Source organism: Leptodactylus fuscus, chromosome 3 (assembly GCF_031893055.1).
Source record: "Leptodactylus fuscus isolate aLepFus1 chromosome 3, aLepFus1.hap2, whole genome shotgun sequence".
In the NCBI taxonomy this organism is placed as follows: Eukaryota; Metazoa; Chordata; class Amphibia; order Anura; family Leptodactylidae; genus Leptodactylus; species Leptodactylus fuscus.
This window is the reverse complement of record NC_134267.1, coordinates 100148689-100165928: the sequence shown is the minus strand read 5'-3', so window position 1 is coordinate 100165928 and position 17240 is coordinate 100148689.

Sequence of the window (17240 nt, the reverse complement as noted above, 5' to 3'; positions counted from 1 at the left end):
TGCACCCACAATTTTTGCTACTGGTATATAGTGCCAGTTTCTGACTGGTAATTCAAAGAATATATTGGGGTTACGTGCACCCACAATTTTTGCTACTGGTATATAGTGCCATTGTCTGACTGGGAATTCAAAGAATATATTGGGGTTACGTGCACCCACAATTTTTGCTACTGGTATATAGTGCCAGTTTCTGACTGGGAATTCAAAGAATATATTGGGGTTATGTGCACCCACAATTTTTGCTACTGGTATATAGTGCCATTGTCTGACTGGGAATTCAAAGAATATATTGGGGTTACGTGCACCCACAATTTTTGCTACTGCTATATAATGCCAGTTTCTGACTGGTAATTCAAAGAATATATTGAGGTTACGTGCACCCACAATTTTTGCTACTGGTATATAGTGCCATTTTCTGACTGGGAATTCAAAGAATATATTGGGGTTACGTGCACCCACAATTTTTGCTACTGGTATATAGTGCCAGTTTCTGACTGGGAATTCAAAGAATATATTGGGGTTATGTGCACCCACAATTTTTGCTACGGCTATATAGTGCCATTGTCTGACTGGGAATTCAAAGAATATATTGGGGTTATGTGCACCCACAATTCCTGGCATCCCTGACCTCGGAGGCACTGTGCTGTCTGTCCCCCAAGCTGATCAGTTTCAGCACAGCCTGCTGACATCTCCCCACGCCAGTGTTACAGTGTTTGCCGCTAGTAGCTGGGGTGGAGGTTGCAGCATCGTAGGGTTTCAGTCTACTCCTGCCATGAATTTTGGCCTGGGAGAGGAGATAGGCCACCCCAGTTTGCACCCGGGGACCAGACTCCACCACATTCACCCTGCCTGTCATTAAAGATAAGCACTGCAGCATCCCTGACCACAGGCGCTTGTCCATGTGTCGGTGGTCAAGTGGACCTTGCAGCAAAGCGCAGAGCTCTGGGCCCGACTGATGTTATGGGACACAGGCAGGGACAGCACACCAAGAGAAGTAGTAACGGCTAGGCCCAGCATAGGGAGGTGCCCCAGCTGCCATCTGCTGACGGAAGGCCTGGGTCTCCAGAAGCATAAACAAACACTAACATCTCTAGGGCCAGCAGTTTATCGATGAGGCTGTTAAAGGCTTGGGCATGGGGGTGGGTTGTGTTGTACTTCTGCCTGCAATGAAAAGCTTGGGAAATGTGGAGTGGCTGGGAAGAGGCGCATGATGGTGCAGGCCAAAAGGGCGCATGAGGGTGAACTCCCCAATGTGTCAGAGATAGGTGTGTAGGTGTCCTTGCATCATATACTTGCAACATATTTGGCTTTGGAAGTTAATTTTGTGCCAAAAAGTGGTTAAGACAGCGATCCCTCAGCTACTCCCGTTACACTGTCTAGTGAAGTAACCATCTGTGGAAGTGGACCACCACTTGTAAGATCCCAAAGGAAGTAGGCAAGAGATGTGCAGTGCAGAAAAAAAGATGAGAAAATAAGTGTAGGCTGTAGAGCACAGAGGGATCGGAGAGGACAGAGCTGGTGTCGGCCAGGTATTCCCACAACATGCGCCTATACTTGTCCCTCCTGGTGACACTAGGCCCCTGAGTGGCAGTAATTTGTCCAGGGGGGCCATTAACGTGTTCCAGACCTAGGAATAAGTCTTCCAACAGGGTAGAGTTTTGCATGCCTTTGCTTCTACCCACTGTTTTTGCTGCTTAGCTTCCCTCCACATCTACACTGCTTTCACCCCTAAACATCACCCCAGTTTATGCCTTTGCTTCTACCTGTTTTTTTTGTTGAATTAGCTTCCCTCCACATCTACACTGCTTTAGCCCCTAAACATCACCCCAGTTTATGCCTTTGCTTCTACCCTGTTTTTTTTGTTGAATTAGCTTCCCTCCACATCTACACTGCTTTAGCCCCTAAACATCACCCCAGTTTATGCCTTTGCTTCTACCCTGTTTTTTTTTTGTGTTGAATTAGCTTCCCTCCACATCTACACTGCTTTAGCCCCTAAACATCACCCCAGTTTATGCCTTTGCTTCTACCCAGGTTTTTTGTTGATTTAGCTTCCCTCTACATCTACACTGCTTTAGCCCCTAGACATCACCCCTGTCCATGTGGGGTCGGTGGCCTCGTCATCCACCAACTCCTCTTCCAATTGCGCACTGGCCCCTTACTGCAAACCGCACATGACCACAGCTTGCCCTGATGGCAACTGTGTCTCATGATCCCCACTTAGGTCCAGACAAGTCGGTGGCGGGTCCAAAACCCCAAAATTGGAAGGAAATGGCGGATGCTGCAGTATTTCTAACACCTGTTCCTGGTGCTCGGGCCTGGTCTGTGTTGTACCCTGCACCCTGCTTAACGCAGCTGCCGTATCCGAAGTTGTGCTGAGCGCATGCTAATGTTTCGTGTCCAGTGCAATGGATGGGATGGGATTTCACATAAGTCTGCCACCCATGGCCACTCATGGTTGAGCAACTGAGGGATTTGACTTTGACGAACCCGAGGGTTTTGGAGTTGGAACTACATCAAAGGTCTGTGCTGCTCACACACTCTGCTCAACACATGATATGATTAGTGCCAGCAGTGTGGAGACGTCGCACAACAGCCGTTGTTCCAGCAGGTACAGGCGTTGTAGGAGTGCATAGAGGCTAGCAGCGGCAACTATAGACTTTAAAAACTATCCGCACAAGCGCCACACTTTCACCAGTAGCTCAGGAACATTGGGGTACCTTTTTAAAATGATTAGCAGCAATGAGTTAAAAACGTGGCCCAGGCATGGAATATGTTGCAGGCTGCCAAGCTACAGAGCCGATCCCAGGTTACGGCCATTATCACACATGACAACATGCCTGGGCCCAGGTGCAGTGGCAAAAACCACATTGCCGTCTCATCGAGGATGGCATGACTCACTTTGTAGGCAGTGTGCTGTCTGGCCCCCAAGCTGATGAGCTTCAGCACGGCCCGCTGACGTCTCCCCACACCAGTGTTGCAGCGTTTCCAGCTCGTAGCTGGGGTCAATTTAACAGCGGAGGAGGGTGGTGTTTCAGCCCTCCTCCCAGGAATGTTGTGTGGGGAGACAAGTCAGGCCACCACATTTTGCGACCCGGTCCACGCCTCAACTACATTCAACCACTGTGCCAAAATTGAAAGGTAGCGTCCCTGTCTGCATGCACTTGTCCATTCGTAACTGGTCACGTGGAACTTTAGGGCTAAGCGCTGAATTTAGGGACCGCCTCATGTTTGGGGGAAAGTGCTGGTGTGGACGGCACAGTGCGGTGGAGCAGTAGACACTCTGCCCAAAAAGGGCAGAGTGTCCCCCAGCCGGGATTCCAACATCTCCTGGGCCAGATTTCTTGAGATGAGGCCGTTGAAGCCTTGGGCATGTGGGTGGGTTGCGCTGTACTTTAGCATGAAATGAAAGGCTTGGGAGATGGGGAGTTGCTGGGAAGAGGCGCATGATGGCGCGGGCAAAAGGAGAAATGGCAGGAAAAGGTGAGGATGAGGGTGAACTCCCCAAAGTGTCAGAGGCAGATGTGGAGGTGTCCTGGCTGCTGGTCTGGACTGCAGCGCCAGCCCTGTCAACAGTGGGAGAGGCAGTGGCCGCCAGGCCAAACGACGATTATCCTGCGCTTGCTCTCACCCACTGAGTCCAGGGCTTGCCTTCCAAATGATGGCACCCGCAAGAGGTGGTGAGATTCCTCTCTGCAGATCTCCAACCCATCTTGGACTTGCAAATTGCACTAAATTTGTCATGTAACTGACATGTATATGATGAGTCTATCCATTGTCTGTTCATTTTGGTGAAAGTCAGCCTGTCAGCTGACAGACAGCTGTGCTTGTCAGTGATGATGCCACCGGCTGCTTGTACCCCCAGTTTTTGCTGCTTAGCTTGCCTCCACATCCACACTGCTTTTGCCCCTACACATCACCCCTATCCATGCCTGTGCCTCTAGCCATAAGTCTGACACCCATGGAAACTCATGGTGCAGAAAGTGAGGGAGCTGACTCTGAGGAACCCTTGGGTTTTGTAGCTGGTACTCCATCAAAGGTCTCTGCTGCTCACACACCCTGCTCAACATACGGTATCTAGGGTTAGAGCGTGTGGTGACCTCGCACAACTGTAGGTGCTTCAGGCAGATGTAGGCCTTGCTGGAGTGTATTGCGGCTAGCTCCAGGTACTGTAGACTTGGGAAAGTGGGTGTCCAAGTGCCGCACTTTCACCCTTAGCTCAGCTAATTTGGGGTATGTTTTTAAAAATCATTGCACCACTACATTGAACATGTGGGCCAGGCATGGAACGTGTTGGAGGCTGGCAAGCTCCAGAGCCCTCCAACAAGACAAAAAAGCCTGGCCCCAGGGGCAGCGGGGATAAACAAATTGCCATCTCATCCAGGATGGCATCCCTGACCTCAGAGGCAGTGTGCTGTCCGTCTCCCAAGCTGATGAGCTTCAGCCCAGCCTGCTGACGTCTCCCCACACCAGTGGTGCAGCGTTTCCAGCTCGTAGCTGGGGTCAATCTAACAGCGGAGGAGGAGGGTGGTGTTACAGCCCTCCTCCCAGGAATGTTGTGTGGGGAGACAAGTCAGTCCACCACATTTTGCGACCCGGTCCATGCCTCAAGTACATTCAACCACTGTGCCAAGATTGAAAGGTAGCGTCCCTGTCCGCATGCACTTGTCCATTCATAGCTGGTCACGTGGATCTTTTGGGCAAAGCGCTGAACTTAGGGACCGCCTCATGTTTGGGGAAAAGTGCTGGTGTGGACGGCACAGTGAGGTGGCGCAGTAGCCAGCAGGCCCAAAAAGGGCAGAGTGTCCACAAGCTGGGACCCCAACATCTCCTGGGCCAGAATTTTTGAGATGAGGGCGTTGAAGCCTTGGGCATGTGGGTGGGTTGTGCTGTACTTTAGCCTGGAATGAAAGGCCTGGGAGATGGGGAGTCGCATTGCAAAGTGTGTAAACCACACTCAGTTTGTCCTCGACCTATACATTTAGAAATTATCTCCCCCAGCGAGGAACGTGGCCTCGATGGGGGAATTTTTCTAAGGAAGCTAGAAAAGAGGGCATCTTGGGCCTTGCTGGCTCAGGTCTAGCTTCTGTCATGCAGCTGTCTTCTGCCTCTGGAAATCCCTTTGCCTCTAGCCACCTTTTTCCCTGCTTAGCTTGACTCCACATCCACACTGCTTTTGCCCCTAGACATCACCCCAGTCCATGCCTTAGTTTGTACCCCCAGTTTTTGCTGCTTAGCTTGCCTCCACATCCACACTGCTTTTGCCCCTAGACATCACCCCAGTCCATGCCTTAGCTTGTACCCCCAGTTTTTTCTGCTTAGCTTGCCTCCACATCCACACTGCTTTTGCCCCTAGACATCATCCCTATCCATGCCTCTGCCCCTAGCCATAACTCTGCCACCCCTGGAAACTCATGGTGCAGAAACTTTGGGAGCTGACTTTGAGGAACCCTTGGGTTTTGTAGATGGAACTCCATCAAAGGTCTGTGCAGCTCACACACCCTGCTCAAGATATGGTATTGTAGGGTTTCAGCGTGTGTGAATGACGGACAACAGCCTGTGTTTGGACAGATGTAGGCCTTGCTAGAGTGTTTTTAGGCTAGCAGCGACTCCTGTACACTTGCAAAAGTGGGCGCACAAGCGCCGCATTTTCAACAGTAGCTTCGGTACATTTGGGTATGTTTTCAAAAAACTTTGCACCACTAGGTTAGACGTGGGCCAAACATGGAACGTGTTGGAGGCTGGCAAGCTCCAGAGCCGCTACCAGGTTCCAGCCATTATCACAGGCGTAAAAATGCCAGGCCCCAGGTGTAGCAGGGAAAAAAAAATGCCATCTCAGCCAGGATGGCATCCCTGACCTCGGAGGCACTGTGCTGTCTGTCCCCCAAGCTGATGAGCTTCAGCACCGCCTCCTGACGTCTCCCCACACCAGTGTTTTAGCGTTTGCCGCTAGTAGATGGGGTGGAGGTTGCAGCGTCGTAGGGTTTCAGTCTACTCCTGCCATGAATTTTGGCCTGGGAGAGGAGATAGGGTACCTCAGTTTGCACCCCGGGACCAGACTCCACCACATTCACCCTGCCTGTCCTTAAAGATAAGCAGCATCCCTGACCACAGGCGCTTGTCCAAGTGTCAGTGGTCAAGTGGACCTTGCAGCAAAGCGCGGAACTAAGGGCCCACCTGATGTTGAGTGACACGTGCTGGTGCAAGGCGGGGACGCTACACCGGGAGAAGTTGTGACGGCTAGGGATGGCATAGTGAGGTGCCACAGTTGCCATCAGGTCCGGGAAGGCGGGAGTTTCAACAAGCCGGAACGCCAACCTCTCCTGGGCCAGCAGTTTAGCGATGTTGGCGTTCTAGGCTTGCGTGGGTGGGTGGTTAGCGGTGTATTTCTGCCGGCGCTCCAATGTCTGAGAGATGGTGGGTTGTTGTAAAGAAGCGCCTGATGGTGCCTTTGATGGTGCAGGAGAAGGAGATAAGACAGAAACAGGGGAGGATGAGGGAGAAGTCAACAAAGTGGCGGAGGCAGATGAAGTGATGTCCTGGCTCGTCCTCTGGAGTGCATCGCCAGCACTGTGAGCAGAGGCAGTGGCATGAACGGCGGGCGACGTTTGTCCTGCCGTTGCTGCCTGCCACTGATTCCATTGCTTGGATTCCAAATGACGGTGCATTGAAGTGGTGGACAGGTTGCTCTTCTCAGGGCCCCTACTTGATTTCGAGAGGCAAATTGTGTAGACGACACTATATCTGTCCTCGGCGCATTCCTTGAAAAAACTCTACACCTTCAAGAAACGTGCCCTTAATGGGGGAGTTTCTCTGGGCTGGGTACAAAAGGGAACATCTTCGGACATTCCGGGTCTGGCCTGGCTTCGGCAAAGCAGCTGACCTCTGCCTCTGGACATGTCTCTGCCTCTAGCTACCCTTTTTGGTGCTGCACCTGCCTCAACATCCACACTACTTTCCCAGCTTGACATCCGCCTTGTCCAGGTGGGGTCGGTGTCCTCGTCGTCCACCACCTCCTCTTCCAACTCCTGTCTCGCCTCCTCCTCCTGCACAATGCGCATGTCAACTGGCTGCCCTGACAGCAACTGCGTCTCATCGTCGTCGATGAGGGTGGGTTGCTGGTCATCCGCCACCAAATCGACCGGAGATGGAATGGAGGAGACTCTAGTGTTTGAGCATCTAGACACAGATACTCGTCTGTTAGGTCCGTGGAATCGCGAAATGGAGGGGCAGGTTGCGGTACAGTCAAAAGAAGGGAGAACAGCTCTGGGGAGCAGGGACAGTTGGGGTTATTGTTCTGGGAAGATTGGGAATTTTGGGTGGAAGGAGGACAAGACTGTTGGGTAAGAGGAGGTAGAGGCTGACTGGCTGGTGGACAATGTGCTTTAAGCGTTATCCGACAGCCATTGCAAGACCTGTTCCTGGTTCTCGGGCCTACTAATCTTTGTACCATTCAGCCTAGTTAATGTGGAACTTTTGTGCAAAGCGCAGAACTTAGGGCCCGCCTGATGTTAAGGGACACACGCTGGTACAAGGCTCAACTCACCCTAAGTGCCAAAAACACTGCTGGTGCAAGGCTCTGCTCATGCCAAGGGCCTCAATCTCTGCTGGTAGCTCAGCTTAAGGTCCTGTAACTTTGTTTGGAAGGGCTCATGTTAAGGGCTAGAAAAGTGAATTTTGGAAGGTCTGACCACATCACACACACACATACACACACACACACACACACACACACTCAAAATGACAGTTAAGGGTGAGGGCTTTTGGATTTCCCATTGTCTATTCCATCCGTGGTTGTCATGGGGAACGTGATTTAAAGGGGTGGTTGTTACTGTTTGTTGAGCTTAAATTGGGGTTTGTGTCCATCCATTTGGGGAGTAAAGAAGGTTTCCAGGTATTTTCCCACTTTGTTAGAGGTTTTTTTGAATGTAGAAAGTGTGTAGTTGTTAGGCTGTGATGTTGGGGTAATAGAGGGTCTTTGGTGTGTTAGATGCCTCCAGACATGCTTCCCCTGCTGTCCCAGTGTCATTCCAGAGGTGTTGGCATCATTTCCTGGGGTGTCATAGTGGACTTGGTGACCCTCCAGACACGGATTTGGGTTTCCCCCTTAACGAGTATATGTTCCCCATAGACTATAATGGGGTTCGAAACCCGTTCGAACACACGAACATTGAGCAGCTGTTCGAATCGAATTTCGAACCTCGAACATTTTAGTGTTCGCTCATCTCTAGTAGTTTTATATTTTGTACATTACTTATTTACAGCGCAGCAAGATATTTCAAGGCCAATTAAAAAATGACCAGTTCAGATATAAGAGTAGTATTGATCGTACAACTATGACAGGCAAGGACACAATAACAAATAATGGGGGCACTGTTCAATAAGAGCTCAATGGCTGACAAGGTGTATGAACTCTGTGTCTGTCACTGTGGACAGTTGTCACTGTAAAGTTGACTCTGATATACTGTGTTATTAAGGCACTGTTTCTGACAAGCAAGTATGTATATGCAGTTAACATCTTACATCTTGCTGATAACATACAGTACATTTTAGGCCTGGTTCACATCTGCGGTCGGTATTCCGTTCAGGGAGTTCGCTTGGAGACCCCCCCAAATGGAATACTGAACACAATAAAAAGGGCTGAGCAATAGGGTTGAGCCGATCTTGACTTTTCAGGATCGATTTTAAAATCCGATTTCCGATCATTTTTCATTTGAACCCGTTCTCGATCCCAATTCCGATCCCAATGCAAGTCAATGGGATTTTTTTATTAATCGGAGATCGGATTTTAAAAGCAATCCTATTCACTATACAGCATGGAATCTAACAATTGTTAGAATCCACGCTGTGTAGTGAATCACTAAAGTAGCCAGAGGATTTTTTTTTTAATCCTCTGGCTACTTAGGCCCCCCTGGTGTCCACTTACCTGCAGAAGATGGCTGGTCCGGTGCTCGGTGTGTTCTCCTTCTTCCTCTCGCTACCGCTCCACGCTGTTCTCGCTTCACTGCCCCCTCCCTGCCAGGTTAGGAGAGTGTGGGCGGGTACTGGGAGGGGAGACATCACGTCTCCCCGCCCCGTACCCGCCCACACTCTCCTAAGCCACAAGCCTCCGCCTTCCTAGCTCTTTAAACACTAAGGAGGTGGGGCAGCGAGAAGACCAGCGTGGAGCGGCAGCAAGAGGCAGAAGGAGAACACACCGGGCACCGTACCTGCCATCTCTGGAGGAAAGTAGATACTACAGATGTTTAGTTTAGTCTCCCATTAGAATGAATGGAGGCAGCCGGCATGCAGGGGGTTAAGGCTGTGTGTTGGCTGCTTCCATTCATTCCTATGGACCTGCAGCGGAGCCTTCACACTGAGTATACAGCGTATACTCAGTGTGAAGGCTAAGCAAAGCATTGTGGGAAAAGATAACCAATCTCGATCCCACTTAAAAAAATCGTGTTCGGAATTCCGATCACAATCGAGAAATTTTCTAGATCGCCGATCGGAATCCGATCTTTTCCGAACACGATCGCTCAACCCTAGTGAGCAATGAAAGCACATGGAACCAATAGACTATAATGGGTCTGTGTTTTTTCCGCACGGTGTCCTGCCAATCCTGTCCATTGTCAATCACTGTGTGTGGATGGGATTGGCAGGATTCTCACTGTAAGGGTGCGTTCATACGGAGTAACGTGCCGAGTGATGTGGCACGTATACGGCGTGTGTGACTTTGCGCGCCGTATACGCTCCTATTGATTTCAATGGGAGCTTGGATCGTATATGCCGCGTTATTTTGCGGCCATGATTTTGCGGGCGCGAAATAACGCGGCACATACGATCCAGGCTTCCATTGAAATCAATGGGAGCGTATACGGAACGCAAAGTCACACACGCCGTATACGTGCCACATCACATGGTACGTTACTCCGTGTGAGCGTACCCTAAGAGAAATACCTGTATGAACTTGCAGTATTGCAGACTAAGTTCAAACAGTAGAATTTAATGCTATATTTGAGGCTCTTCTGCCTGAGATCAGCCTTCATTGATTTCAAAGGCAGCCAAACACTGATTTTTTTTTTTTTTTGTTCTCCTCAACTAGTGGAAAAAATAAATGTGGATTCTGCCTGATAACTCCCATTGGCATGAACGGGAGGTGGTAGGTGAGGAATTTGACAGAGAATTTGGAAAAATTCAGCTAGGGTAAGGCCGGGTTCAGATGGGGTTTTCTGGTCCAGAATTTGATTTGGAGGCTGTCTCAGATTCCGAATCAAAAAACGGATAGCCATGCCTGGATGCCAGTGCAGTCCAGTCGCGGCATTCCACTCCGGATTAGGACCAAGTGAATTTGCCTAGTCGGGAGGGAGGTGGACATCAGCGGCTGAATCAACTGCAGAATCTGCCTGAAGAAAGGGCATGTTGCTTCTTTTTTTCCGCAAGTGGGAACAAATCGCTGGAGGAAAAAGTAAATGATCGGCTCCATTGATTACAAAGGGAGGCTTTTTTTGGTCAGGATTTTGACGTGAATTCTGCATCAAAATCCTGACCAAAAAAACCTGTGTGAACTCAGCCTAAGTTCCTGAACATAAATTTTTCAGCTAGGAAGTTCAGCCGTTTGAACATACCCTTAACAGCTGCACAAAATCGTGGAGCTGTAAAAACAGGAAACTCCTTATTAGGGTGGGAGGCCTTTTTTCCACGTGGATTCAGTGTCAGAATCCGCTCCCAAATACTCTGTGCATTGACCCTAACTATTCCAGTTTTCCTGAAATCTATGAACATAGTGAAGAAAGCCCCTCCTCCAGATATGTAATATGTATTTTAAAAAAAAGCCACTGCCACACCTCAAGTACTAGTGTCATCTACATAAAAATTACTATATTGAGAAAACTATAGTGAAAACTATTTAGAAAAAATATTTTTGCAGTACTTTGTGCTATTTAAAGAAACATGAAAAATATGAAAAATGTTGCTCTTCTTTTTTTGTTAACATTTTTAAAATTTTATTAAGATAAAGATAAAGTATGGAAAAATAAAAACAACAGAAATAATTAAGCCCTTTTCATCACTGAAAAAAGACCAAAGGGCCACTATGGGATGTAATACTGTGTGGAGGGGCCCTATGGTACATTATACCATATGGAGGCTGCTTTGCAGTAATTAAAATGGTATAAACATTGAAGAACATAAAAAACCCAGTTACTTGCCTCTCCTGGCTCTGGCAGGCTTTCGGGCCTACTTGGTGACGGCTCAGATATCACATGGGCCAGGGCTTGCATCCTTATGCATCATGACACAAGCCCCTGCTCACGTGATATCTGGAATCCTACATTGAAAATGGCCAACAAGATCTGCGGGGATTGCACTGAAGTCAGGGAGATGTAAGTAACTGTTTTTTTGTTTCCTCCCTGGGCTCTGGGTAACCAATTATTATACTCTGGGGTCTGAGAAGACCCCAGAGTATAATAATTGTTCGTGGGTGTCCACAATGTGCAAAAATTCATAATACTGTGTGCATGGGCCACTTGGTGCATATAATACTGTGTGCAAGGGCCACATAGGGCATATAATACACTCAGTGGCCAAAAGTCACGGGAAGGTATGTCCCAGTGCCGGTTGTGTCAGATATAATGCTCAAACAGTGTGACGCGATGCAGCCTATGGCACTATTGTCACCAGGATATCTGAGCAGTCTGATGCAGACAGGTGTCTCGTGAACATGGCAGCACGTTGCGAGTTAAGTGACTTTGAGCGTGGGATGATAATCGGTACAAGACGAATGGAGCATATCATTTTGGAGATTACCCAGGAATTTGGGTTTCCGAATCACAGAGGTATCACAGAGACAGCATTGGAAGCCGCATAAGCTGACGCACCGGTCTACCACGAGTGTTCGATAAATGAACGTCACTCACATTTTACTATTGTTTATAGTTTTGCCACTAAGTATTCTTTACTTTTTCGTGTCTCTCTCATTATGTATAGAGTTCAAGCAAGCAGAGATTTTAGAAATTGCGAATGACAGATATTTCGTGTCTCCCCAATAAGCATGCTAACTTACACTGGCTTGTATGTTTATTTCATTTGTAAAATGGGAGCAAGCTGATTCTTGACTCCTGTGGTAGGGGCTTATCTCTCATAGGAACAAAGTATCAGCCATGTGCAAGTCCAAGTTCAACATGTCTTATCCTTTTAATCCAAAATCCTCCATTGGAGGTAAGTAGCCCCCAATACACATTAGTTATTTATTATTCCACTCCCGAATATTTTTTTGTACTCAAATAAACTAGACATAATTCTTTTCTGCAATAATTTAGTCAATATAGTTTACACTTCTGGGAAGAATAAACCAAATTGAACTTTTTAGAACAAGGTTGATTAGGAGAGATAAAGGCCATAAATATGTAGATATTTAATCACATAAATTACATATGTTATTGCAGTTATTATAAATTCAATTGTCTTAATTGATTAATATAATGTCTTGTAATTACAAGGTATGCAATTAAATCTTGGTATGTGAAATGTAAAATATATCATAATTGGATGATGAATACTAAATCATATCTCACAACTCATTATTCAGTCCATTAATATTTGGCTTCGCAGGGCGTACATAGAGCACCCAATCCATAGATATATATAAAAAAACCACTCTAGTGACATGTTTTATAGCTACACATTTTGAAGATGAATTTCATTTTGGGATAGGCCGATGTGACTGAAATTAATCTAGTATGGACAGAATTTCACATAGGTTGGATTTACATTATCAGCATTGGGAAGGTGTATTCCCACGCCGTATACTCACCAGTCTTCGTTGCTGTAAATTCTTCTTTCTTCCGGCTTTGTTGCGTCATTGGTGGGCGGGGTTACATATGCAAAGCCAGCGGCGAGATGCCGCTGGCCCTGCGTGCACGCTCATAGACCAGTCTAGCCTTCACAATGCGAATACATACCCGGCATCCGCCTCTCTCTATTACAGCCAATGCCGGGTCTGTATTCACATTGTGAAGGCTAGACTTGTCTCACTATCTATGAACGTGCACACAGGGCCAGCGGCATCTCGCCGCTTGGCTTTGCATATGTGAATACAGACCCGGCATCCGCTGTAATAGAGAGGCGGATGCCGGGGAGTGTAGACGCCGGCACAGATGCGCAGACGCCGGCACAGATGCCTGCAACATCGCTATGCTCCTGCGCTCCTGCGCTCCTGGCATGAAGCCAGCAGCGGCAGAAGCGATGCCATTATTCCGCTCCTCCCCCTGCTGGCTTCATGCAGCGCAGGAGCATAGCGATGTTGCAGGCACCTGTGCCGGCGTCTAACCCTCCCGGCATCCGCCTCTCCATTACAGCGGATGCCGTTCTGCATTGGCGGCCCCTTTCCCCCAAAGGGTAAACTACCCCCCCTCTCCAGGCTCGCTCCCGTGTACTTAGCCCCTCCTCCCTCCCCCTCAGAGCAGCAGATACATCACTTGACTTATGACCAGATAAGTCAAGGGATGTGTCAAAAAAAAAAAAAAAATGAATAAAGTAAGATAGTGGACAAACAAAGCAGTTTTGCTGAAGCAATGTATTTAGGAAAAGTCTTACATTCACATTAACAAACAGTATAGATAGGATCCTTGTGATGGGACAACCCCTTTAGTAGTTGTCAAGTTGACACCTCTCATATAAAGAAATAGTGCTCATCATACTTATAATCTTTTTTTACAAAAACATCATTTGTACAATCATACACAAACCTTTATAATACTACTAATATGGCAACATGTAAACCTAATGTATCTAGACCTTAATGGACATAATTGTACTGAATAACAGATTAGCTCTGTACAAAGTTTACATGGTATCTAATAGTAATGCAACACCTATAGTAGTTTTATTCTCCAAATTTTATATAGGATTGTTTCTAAGGCATTGTTCACATCTGTATCAGTAATCCATTCAGGGGAAGTCTGCATAGGGACCCCACCGAATGGACTACAGAATGCATTGGCAAGCGGTGTACAGTGAAAGCACACTGACCCCATAGACTATAATGCAGGGGTGGGCAATTAATTTTCCCATGGGGCCGCATAAGAAATTGAAACTATGCTAGAGGGCCGTGCCACGGCAAATTTAGCTCCACCCACTTCTACGTTGACTCTGCCCATTCCCAGTCATCTTTTCATGTGCCCCCACACAGTATAATCCTCCTACAGTCACCAGTACATTATATGCCCCCACATTGTAATGTTCCCTTCCAACTGCCCCACAGTATTAGCTCCCTCTCCTGGTGCGCCAGTATAAACTGAGGGAAACTAGAGGGGACACAAAACTGGAGCAGCTGGAGGGGGACATTAAACAGTGGGGGTAGTTGGAAGGGAGCAATAAATTGACAGCTGGAGCGGGAAATGAAATTGGGGGCAACTAGAGGGGAACATTAAAATCGGGAAGCTGGAAGCAGACATTAAACCGTAGGAGTAGCTGGAGGCATTAAACTGGGGACAACTAGAGGCAGACAGGTCCCCCTACAGCTTCCTCCATGGTTTAATGTCCCCCCAGTCTAAGTGCCCTCTTCATCTACCCCCAGTTTCATGTCCCCCCCCTCCATGTCTCCCTCAGTTTCATATCTCCCTTCATTTTCCCCATTTCATGTCCCCCCCTCCATCTCTCCCCCAGCTTCATGTCCCCCCCAGTTTCATGTCTCCCCCTCCATCTCCCATCTCTGCCCTAGTATAACATTCCCCTTCCATTTTTTCCCCCTAGGTTGCTGAGACACACACATACAGACAGACAGACACATATAAACAGACACACACACACATATATATAGACAGACACATAGACAGACAGACAGACATATAGACAGACACAGACAGACACACATATAGACAGACACACTCACACTCTCTCTCTCTCCACCCTGTATCTCACCTTACATCTCTCAGTACTTTATGACACTCTCCACATCTCCATCTTCGGCCGGCACTAAGATACGCCCCCTAGACACGCCTCCCTAGTCAAAGCTGTGCGGGCCGGACTGAATCAGCCAGAGGGCTGGATGTGGCCCGGGGGCCGGACTTTGCCCAGGTCTGCTATAATGGGTTCTGTTTGCCTTCCGCACAGTCTCCGCACAGAACATGCGGACAGAAAAGTACTTCAATCTACTTTCCTGTCTGCATGACTTGTGCGGAGACTGTGCGGAAGGCAAACAGACACCATTATAGTCTATGGGGTCAGAGTGCTTTCACTGTACACTGCTTGCCAATGCCTTCGGTAGTCCATTAGGGGGGGCCCATGTGGGTTCCCCCGAATGTATTACCAATGCAGATGTGAACGAGGCCTCAGGGAGAATATCTCCATAAGGGTAGCACACATTTTATTAGCATGTGGACCCTGTGTACCTATAACTCTGTGCACATAGCTTTTATATGTATATAACTTTCTAGGTCATGCCATTTAGAACAGCCTAAATCTCAGCTATGAATAATATTGCACAGGAATAGTGGTGTAGTTTCCCATAGCACTCGACCAGTTCTTGACTTCAGTGTTCATTAAAAAAAAATTGCAATCTGATTGATTTGTTCGCTTTATGAAAGCAGTAGTTGTAATGCATAAGGTGTAATAATGTAACATTAATCACTTAATACCTTCCCAACACCTGTGGCACATGTAAAGTGTTGGGTTTTTAAACATTGGGCTTTGTGCTGGTGATCTACACAGCAGATATTAGCCAATAGCACCAATGATCAGAGTTGTTCCCATGTATTGTTTGGGACACGCCATTTGAGAGGTCATTTTTGTTGTTCCTGGCTGCTTCAAGTCATCAAAGGCACCCCTCACCCCTGAATTTGTAAGAGTGGTTCAGTTGCTCAGGTGTAACATTATAAAGTTCCTATAAAATTCTGCCTCAGGCTAAGGCCCCACATTGCGAAAAAGCAGCTTTTTTTTGTTGCAGATGTTGTTGCAGTGTTTTGGGCCAAAGCAAAGAGTGGCTACAAAAGGAATGGAAAATATAAGGCTGAGTTCACACAGAACGGATTTGACGCGGAGGCCACCTTAGAATCCGGTCCAAAAAAACAGCTAGCCGAGACTGGATGCAGATGCACTGCACTGGCATTCCGCTCCAGATTAGGTCCAAATGAATGGGCATAGTCTGGAGGGAGTGTTGTGCCGCGGATGCCACAGAGGATTCAGCCACTGAATCTGCATCAAGATAGCGCAGCTTACTTCTCTTTTCCGCGAGCAGCAGCAAAAAAACGCCAGCAGAATGAGGATGGTCGCTTGCTCATGTTAAAGGGCTCCATTGCCTCTTGTAAGTACACCTTCGTAAATTGTTATGCTCCAAATCATGGTCAGGACACATGGCTCCTGGAGGCGCTGCGCAGGGTGGAGTTGTTCGCTGAGGGACCCATTGTTCTCGCAGGAGACTTTAATCTGACCCTAACTCCTCAGATAGACTCCTCGTCAGGCACTCAACCACCTCACAAAAAGCGTTAGGTAGATTGCACCAATGTCTTCATGATATGCACCTAGTAGATGTCTGGAGATCGCATGACCCCACGGTGAGAGATTTCACCTTTTTCTCCAACCCCAGGCAGACATATCAACGGTTGGATTACATATATTTATCCAATACACTGCTCCCATTCACTACTAAATCCAAAATACAAAACAAAGTTTCACCACAGCCACCGCAATCATTGATTTTATATATATTCATTCAGGTGCACGAATCTGCCCTCCGGGTCGGGCAATAGAATAGTATTCACAAGAGAAAAAGAGATCCAGCACCAAAATATGTTTTTGTTGAATTTAAAACATGTATTTTAATTATTAATTTCTAAAAAACAATGCGTTAACACCAAAGTGCTTAGAGAATATATAAAAAATAAATTGTATAATTCATACCAGTCCACGAAGACAAAAAAAACATCAGACAAGACCTACATCAAACATGGCTGCCGCTGACGCGTTTCGAGGTAGTGTTACCTCTTAGTCATAGCGATAGCAAACTGAACATAAACCCCCATTATATACCTGAAACAGTCTGAGCATAATTAGACGAAAATATGCAACACATGAAACCACAATTGGACATTGAATACAAAAAACTTTAACATAAGTGTGAACACTGGACTGAAATGAACATATAAGTAAATAAATCCGATCATATAAATAAACTCTATATACATAAGAGATTCATGAATAGCGAAGTTAGCATGTATTGTAAAGAATATTAGCAAAGGCTTACCGTAGCGAAAGGGAGTTATCAT